Here is a 9,071-nt window from a genome sequence, read left to right on the forward strand (position 1 = left end):
TTAGGTTGACTTGGTCAAAAATTTTAAAAATTAGTTGTTTCTTACAAGTCAAGTCAAAATTTCAATTTTAAAAATCTTATCTTTTCAAAATCTTTTTCAAAAATCATATCTCTTCCATTTTTTTTTCTTATTTTCGAAAATTTAAAAAAATTATTTTTCAAAATCTTTTTCTTATCTTTATATCATATTTTTGAAAATTCACTAATAATTAATGTGATTGATTCAAAAATTTGAAGTTTGTTACTTTCTTGTTAAGAAAGGTTCAATCTTTAAGTTCTAGAATCTTATCTTGTAGTTTCTTGTTAGTGAAGTAAGTAATTTCAAATTTTTAAATTAAATCTTTTTATCTCTTATCTTATCTTTTTCAAAAATTTTATCTTTTTCAAAATTTGATTTCAAAATATCTTATCTAACTTCTTATCTTCTTATCTTTTTCAAATTTGATTTTAATATCTTTTTCAACTAACTATTTGACTTTTTGTTTGTTTCTTATCTTTTTCAAAACCACCTAACTACTTTTCCCTCTTCAATTTTCGAAAATACCTCTCTCTTTTTAAAAAATTCTTTTTAATTAATTAATTGTTTTAAATTTTAATTTCAATTACATCTTATCTCTAATTTTCGAAAATTGCTAATCCCTTTTTCAAAATTATTGTCGAAATTCCCCCCCTCTTCTCTTCTTCTATTTAATTATTTAATTACTAACACTTCTCTTCACCTCTCTTCATCTAAAATCCGAACCCAATATATCCCTTGTGTTTGGATTCTTCACTTTTCTTTCTCCTACCCCCTTTTCTTTTTCTACTAACATAAAGGAATCTCTATACTGTGACATAGAGGATTCCTCTTTCTTTTCTTGTTTTCTTCTCTTTCATATGAGCAGGAACAAGAAAAAAGGCACTCTTGTTGAAATTGATCCAGAACCTGAAAGGACTCTGAAGAGAAAATTAAGAGAAGCTAAGTTACAACAATCTAAAAGTAACCTTTCAGAAATATTAGAACAAGAGAAGGAGATGGCAGCTGAAAATAATAATAATACAAGGAGAATGCTTGGTGACTTCACAAAGCCAACATCCAAATTTGATGGAAGAAGCATCTCCATTCCTGCCATTGGAGCCAACAACTTTGAGCTGAAACCTCAGCTAGTTGCCTTAATGCAACAAAACTGCAAGTTTTATGGACTTCCATCTGAAGATCCTTATCAATTTTTAACTGAGTTCCTGCAGATCTGTGAGACTGTAAAGACGAATGGAGTTGATCCTGAAGTCTACAGACTCATGCTTTTCCCATTTGCTGTAAGAGACAGAGCTAGAATATGGTTGGATTCACAACCTAAGGATAGCCTGGACTCCTGGGATAAGCTGGTCACAGCCTTCTTGGATAAATTCTTTCCTCCTCAAAAGCTGAGCAAGCTGAGAGTGGATGTTCAAATCTTCAAACAAAAAGATGGTGAATCCCTCTATGAAGCTTGGGAAAGATACAAGCAGCTGACCAAAAGATGTCCATCTGACATGTTTTCAGAATGGACCATATTAGATATATTCTATTATGGTCTATCTGAATTTTCGAAAATATCATTGGACCATTCTGCATGTGGATCTATTCACCTAAAGAAAACGCCTGAAGAGGCTCAAGAACTCATTGATATGGTTGCAAACAACCAATTCATGTACACTTCTGAGAGGAATTCTGTGAATAATGGGATACCTCAGAAGAAAGGAGTTCTTGAAATTGATGCTCTGAATGCCATATGGGCTCAGAACAAAGTGTTGACTCAACAGGTCAACATGATCTCTCAAAGTCTGAATAGATGGCAACATGCATCCAATAGTACTAAAGAGGCAGCTTCTGAAGAAGCTTATGATCCTGAGAACCCTGCCATGGCAGAGGTTAATTACATGGGTGAACCTTATGGAAACACCTATAACTCATCATGGAGAAATCATCCAAATTTCTCATGGAAGGATCAACAAAAGCCTCAACAAGGCTTTAACAATGGTGGACGTAATAGGCTGAGCAATAGCAAGCCTTATCCATCATCTTCTCAGCAACAGACAGAGAATTCTGAACAAAACACTTCTAATTTAGCCAATCTAGTCTCTGATCTGTCAAAGGCCACTTTCAGTTTCATGAGTGAAACAAGATCTTCCATCAGAAATTTGGAGGCACAAGTGGGCCAGCTGAGTAAGAAAGTCATTGAAACTCCTCCCAGTATTCTCCCAAGTAATACAGAAGAGAATCCAAAAGGAGAATGCAAGGCCATTGATATAATCAATATGGCCGAATGCACAAGGGAGGAGGAGGACGAAAATCCTAGTGAGGAAGACCTCCTGGGACGTCCTTCAAGTAAGAAGGAGTTTCCTATTAAGGATCCAAAGGAATCTGAGGCTCATACAGAGACCATAGAGATTCTATTAAATCTCCTTCTGCCATTCATGAGCTCTAAAGACTATTCTTCCTCTGAAGAGGATGAAGATGTGACTGGAGAGCAAGTTGCTCAATATTTAGGAGCTATCATGAAGCTGAATGCCAAGTTGTTTGGTAATGAGACTTGGGAACGTGAACCTCCCTTGCTCATTAGTGAACTAGATACTTGGATTTAGAAAATTTTACCTCAAAAGAGACAAGATCCTGGCAAGTTCTTAATACCTTGTACCATAGGCACCATGACCTTTGAAAAGGCTCTATGTGATCTAGGGTCAGGGATAAATCTTATGCCACTCTCTGTAATGGAGAAGCTGGGGATCATAGAGGTACAACCTGCCTTGTTCTCATTACAATTGGCAGACAAGTCATTGAGACAAGCTTATGGAATAGTAGAGGACGTGTTAGTAAAGGTTGAAGGCCTTTACATCCCTGCTGATTTCATAATCTTAGACACTGGGAAGGAAGAGGATGAATGCATTATCCTTGGAAGACCTTTCCTAGCCACAGCTGGAGCTGTGATAGATGTCAACAGAGGTGAACTAGTCCTTTAATTGAATGGGGACTACCTTGTGTTTAAGGCACATGGCCATCCCTCTGTGACAAAAGAGAGTAAGCATGAGGAACTTCTCTCAGTTCAGAGTCAAGAAGAACCCCCACAGTCAAACTCTAAGTTTGGTGTTGTGAGGCCACAACCAAACTCTAAGTTTGGTGTTAAGACCCCATATCCAAACTCTAAGTTTGGTGTTGGGACTATACAACATTGACCTGATCACCTTTGTGGCTCCATGAGAGCCACTGTCAAGCTATTGACATTAAAGAAGCGCTTGTTGGGAGGCAACCCAATTTTATTTATCTAATTTTTATTTTATTTTATTTTATTTTATTTTATTGTTATTTTGTGTTTTATTAGGTACATGATCATGTGGAGTCACGAAAAAAATAGAAAAATTAAAAACAGAATCAAAAACAGCAGAAGAAAAAATCACACCCTGGAGGAAGCACAGGCTGGCGTTCAACGCCAGTAAAGAGCATCTGGCTGGCGTTCAACGCCAGAACAGAGCATCAACCTGGCGCTGAATGCCAGAAACAAGCAACATTCTGGCGCTGAACGCCAGGAATGTGCCTAAGAGGAAAAGCTGGTGCTGAACGCCAGTAACAAGCATGAAACTGGCGTTCAATGCCAGAAACATGTTACATGTGGGCGTTGAACACCCAGAATGTGCACCACTCGGCGTTTAAACGCCAGAATGGTGTGCAAATGCATTTTACATGCCTATTTGGTGCAGGGATGGAATTCCTTGACACCTCAGGATCTGTGGACCCCACAGGATCCCCACCTACTATATTCCCACCTTACCTCCTAATCCTATGTTACTCTTCCCCATGTCACACTTCCCAACACTCTTCACCAATCACCCCCTTCACCACTCACATCCATCCACTCTTCCCCATAAACCCCATCTACCTTCAAAAATTCAAAATCATTTTCCCACCCATTCCCACCCTAAATGCCCGAACATACACTCCTCTCTCTCCCTATATATACCCTTCCATTCTACTTCATTTTCACACAACACAACCCCCTCTTCTTCACCTTGGCCGAACCTACATCTCTCCCTTTCTACCATATTCTCTTCTTCTTCTTCTTCTTCTCTTCTTTCTTCTATTGCTCGAGGACGAGCAATATTTTAAGTTTAGTGTGGTCAAAGCATAATCTTTTTTGTTTTCCATTACCATCAATGGCACCTAAGGCCAGAGAATCCTCTAGAAAAGGAAAAGGGAAGACAAAAGCTTCCACCTCCGAGTCATGGGAGATGGAAAGATTCATCTCCAAAAGCCATCAAGACCACTTCTATGATGTTGTAGCAAAGAAGAAGGTGATCCCTGAGGTCCCTTTCAAGCTCAAGAAAAATGAGTATCCGGAGATCCGACATGAGATCCGAAGAAGAGGTTGGGAAGTCTTAACCAACCCCATGTAACAAGTCGGAATCTTAATGGTTCAAGAGTTCTATGCCAATGCATGGATCACTAGGAACCATGATCAAAGTATGAACCCGAATCCAAAGAATTATCTCACAATGGTTCGGGGGAAATACTTAGATTTTAGTCCGGAAAATGTGAGGTTGGTGTTTCACTTGCCCATGATGCAAGGAGATGAACGCCCCTACACTAGAAGGGTCAACTTTAATCAAAGGTTGGACCAAGTCCTAATGGACATATGTGTGGAAGGAGCTCAATGGAAAAGAGACTCCAAAGGCAAGCCAGTTCAACTAAGAAGACTGGACCTCAAGCCTGTGGCTAGAGGATGGTTGGAGTTCATTCAACGCTCCATTATTCCTACTAGCAACCGATCTGAAGTTACTGTGGATCGGGCCATCATGATTCATACCATCATGATTGGAGAGGAATTAGAAGTTTATGAGGTCATCTCCAATGAAATCTACAAAATAGCTGACAAGTCCTCCACCATGGCAAGGCTAGCTTTTCCTCACCTTATTTGCCATCTATGTTACTCAGCTGGAGTTATCATAGAAGGAGACATCTCCATTGAAGAGGATAAGCCCATCACCAAGAAGAGGATGGAGCAAGCAAGAGAGACCCCTCACGGCTCTCAAGAAAGGCATGAGGAAGCTCATCATCAAGAAATCCCTGAGATGCCTCAAGGGATGCACTTTCCTCCCAACAACTATTGGGAGCAACTCAACACCTCCTTAGAAGATTTGAGCCACAATGTGGAACAATTAAGGGTGGAACATCATGAGCACTCCATCATTCTCCATGAAATAAGAGAAGATCAAAGAGCAATGAGGGAGGAGCAACAAAGGCAAGGAAGGGACATAGAAGAGCTTAAGGGCATTGTTGGTCCTTCAAGAAGAAGACGCCACTAAGGTGGATTCATTCCTTGTTCTTATTTCTTTCTATTTTTCGGTTTTTAATGTTGTGTTTATCTATGTTTTGTGTCTCTACTTCATGATCATTAGTATGTAGTAACCATGTCTTAAAGTTATGAATAATTCCATTAATCCTTCACCTCTCTTAAATGAAAAATGTTTTTAATTCAAAAGAACAAGAAGTACATTAATTTCGAATTTATCCTTGAATTTAATTTAATTATATTGATGTGGTGACAATACTTTTTGTTTTCTGAATGAATGATTGAACAGTGCATATGTCTTTTGATATTGTTGTTTATGAATGTTAAAACTGTTGGCTCTTGACAGAATGATGAACAAAGAAAAATGTTATTGATGATCTAAAAAATCATAAAATTGATTCTTGAAGCAAGAAAAAGCAGTGGAAAAGCAAAAGCTTGCGAAAAAAAAGTGGCGGAAAAAAATAGAAAGAAAAAAAAAGCAAGCAGAAAAAGCCAAATAGCCCTTAAAACCAAAAGGCAAGGGTAAAAAGGATCCAAGGCTTTGAGCATCAATGGATAGGAGGGCCCAAGGAAATCAAATCCAGGCCTAAACGGCTAAATCAAGCTGTCCCTAACCATGTGCTTGTGTCATGAAGGTCCAAGTGAAAAGCATGAGACTGAGTGGTTAAAGTTGTGATCCAAAACAAAAAGAGTGTGCTTAAGAGCTCTGGACACCACTAACTGGGGACTCTAGCAAAGCTGAGTCACAATCTGAAAAGGTTCACCCAGTTATGTGTCTGTGGCATTTGTGTATCCGGTGGTAATACTGGAAAACAAAATGCTTAGGGCCACGGCCAAGACTCATAAGTAGCTGTGTTCAAGAATCAACATGCTTAACTAGGAAAGTCAATAACACTATCCGAAATTCTAAATTCCTAGAGAAGCCAATCATTCTAAACTTCAAAGGAAAAAGTGAGATGTCAAAACTGTTCAGAAGCAAAAAGCTACAAGTCCCGCTCATCTAATTAGAATTAATATTCATTGATATTTTGGAATTTATAGTATATTCTCTTCTTTTTATCCTATTTGATTTTCAGTTGCTTGGGGACAAGCAACAATTTAAGTTTGGTGTTGTGATGAGCGGATAATTTATACGCTTTTTGGCATTGTTTTTAGGTAGTTTTTAGTAAGTTCAAGCTACTTTTAGGGATGTTTTCATTAGTTTTTATGTTAAGTTCACATTTCTGGACTTTACTATGAGTTTGTGTGTTTTTCTATGATTTCAGGTAATTTCTGGCTGAAATTGAGGGACTTGAGCAAAACTCTGAAAAAGGCTGACAAAAGGACTGCTGATGCTGTTGGAATCTGACCTCCCTGCACTCAAAATAAATTTTCTGGAGCTACAGAACTCCAATTGGCGCGCTCTCAACGGCGTTGGAAAGTAGATATCTAGAGCTTTCCAGAAATATATAATAGTCCATACTTTATTCGGAAATTGACGACGTAACTTGGCGTTGAACGCCAAGTACATGCTGCTGTCTGGAGTTAAACGCCAGAAGCACGTCATGATCCGGAGTTGAACGCCCAAAACACGTTATAACTTGGCGTTCAACTCCAAGAAAAGTCTCAGGTCGTGGATAGATCAAGCTCAGCCCAAGCACACACCAAGTGGGCCCCGGAAGTGAATTTATGCATCAATTACTTACTCATGTAAACCCTAGTAGCTAGTTTATTATAAATAGGACTTTTTACTAGTGTATTAGATATCTCTGGACGCCTAGTCCTTAGACCATGGGGGCTGGCCATTCGGCCATGCCTGAACCTTTCACTTATGTATTTTCAACAGTGGAGTTTCTGCACACCATAGATTAAGGGTGTGGAGCTCTGCTGTACCTCAAGTTTCAATACAATTACTATTACTTTCTATTCAATTCTCTTTTATTCTTATTCCAATATATACGTTGCACAACACTTTGATGAATGTGATGATCCGTGACACTCATCATCATTCTCACCTATGAACATGCGTGACTGACAACCACTTCCGTTCTACTCTAGGCCGGGCGCATATCTCTTAGATTCCCCAACAGAATCTTCATGGTATAAGCTAGATAGATGGCGGCATTCATGGGGATCCGAAAAGTCTAACCTTGTCTGTGGTATTCCGAGTAGGATCTCGGGAATCTGGAAAGTCTAACCTTGTCTGTGGTATTCCGAGTAGGATTCCGGTATTGAATGACTGTGACGAGCTTCAAACTCCTGAAGGCTGGGCGTGATGACAAACGCAAAAGAATCAATGGATTCTACTCCAACCTGATTGAGAACCGACAGATGATTAGCCGTGTTGTGACAGAGCATTTGGACCATTTTCACTGAGAGGATGGGATGTAGCTATCAACAAGGGTGATGCCTCCAGACGATTAGCCGTGCAGTGACAGCGCATAGGACCATTTTCCTGAGAGGATTAAAAGTAGCCACTGATGATGGTGATGCCCTACATACAGCTTGCCATGGAAATGAGTAAGAAGGATTTGATGAATGTAAAAAGAAAGTAGAGATTCGAGAGGATTCTAGCATCTCCACACGCCTATCTGAAATTCCCACTATTGATCTACATAAGTATTTCTATCCCTTTTTATTTTATTTATTTTTAAATATCTAATCCAATTACATTTGACCCTATGAATCCACTTAACTGAGATTTACAAGGTGACCATAGCTTGCTTCATACCAACAATCTATGTGGGATCGACCCTTACTCACGTAAGGTATTACTTGGATGACCCAGTACACTTGTTGGTTAAGTTGAACGGAGTTGTGAGCTTCTCTACCAGTGCCTGGAACTCTTGTATCACAATTTCGTCCACCAATAAGCATTTTGATAAAATAAAATTTTTTGGAGAAAATATAATTTCTAATTTGCATGAATATATAAGGAAGAGAAAATGTGAAGATGATGATAAAGAAGATGTTGAGAGTAAATTGAAAATTATGATTTTATGCTGGCGGGTGAATTGAAATGAGCCTAAACTACTAAATTGTGACTATTTTTAATAGAATTTATGGTGTCCACGTCACACTACTAAGTTAGAGATTTTTTATTTAAATTAAAAAATATAATATTTATCGATTTAAATAAATGTACAACTATTTACTAAAATATATTTTGGGTCACATCTCGAATGCACTGGAAAAAACCACACTAAAAGCGTATCACGGATGCACTGCTACCGTATTGTGACACGCCACGTGCTAGTCATATCTCGAATGCAGTGCATCCGTGATATGACCATAATTAGTTTTTACCAACTGCATCCGAAATATGTACAATTAGAGTGATCAGGGGCAATGCATTCGAGATATGGTCTAGGGTGTATATAAACCCACAGCATCCAAGATCAGCATGGATTAGGGTCTTTTTTTTCAAACTTTTGAGATTCTGCATGTGTGAAAGCGAAATTCTTCACGAGCTATGGCCCCCCGAGCATATGTCTGCACATGAGACATTAATAGGCTGAATGATACTTGGCACGTAGCTGGAGCATTGGACTTTGAGGTTAGTGTTTAATGGTTTTTTTTAATTTAAATTGGTAAATATTATATTTTTTAATTTAAATAAAAAAATATCTGTGTTTAATAGGTTTAAGATTTGTAGATTTATATAATTATCTTGTAATGCGTTTAGGGTGTTAGTCTTTAGTGAATTAGAAATTTATATTTTTCTGTTACGTTTAACGTAAACGCATAGGTTGGCACATTATAGGTTGTAGTACTGTTTAAGGAGAATTAA

The 9,071-nt window shown here is 38.3% G+C and overlaps 1 non-coding gene across 1 annotated transcript; it reads right to left on the minus strand.

Annotated features, from left to right (window-relative positions):
- Positions 1 to 1,409: 1,409 nt before the first annotated feature.
- On the minus strand, positions 1,410 to 1,513 carry LOC112764137 (small nucleolar RNA R71). Its single transcript, XR_003183019.1, has one exon. It is a non-coding gene; the product is annotated as a small nucleolar RNA R71 (small nucleolar RNA).
- Between the last annotated feature and the right edge of the window lie 7,558 nt (positions 1,514 to 9,071).

The sequence above is a fragment of the Arachis hypogaea genome, chromosome 2 (genome assembly GCF_003086295.3).
Source record: "Arachis hypogaea cultivar Tifrunner chromosome 2, arahy.Tifrunner.gnm2.J5K5, whole genome shotgun sequence".
NCBI classification, from domain to species: Eukaryota; Viridiplantae; Streptophyta; class Magnoliopsida; order Fabales; family Fabaceae; genus Arachis; species Arachis hypogaea.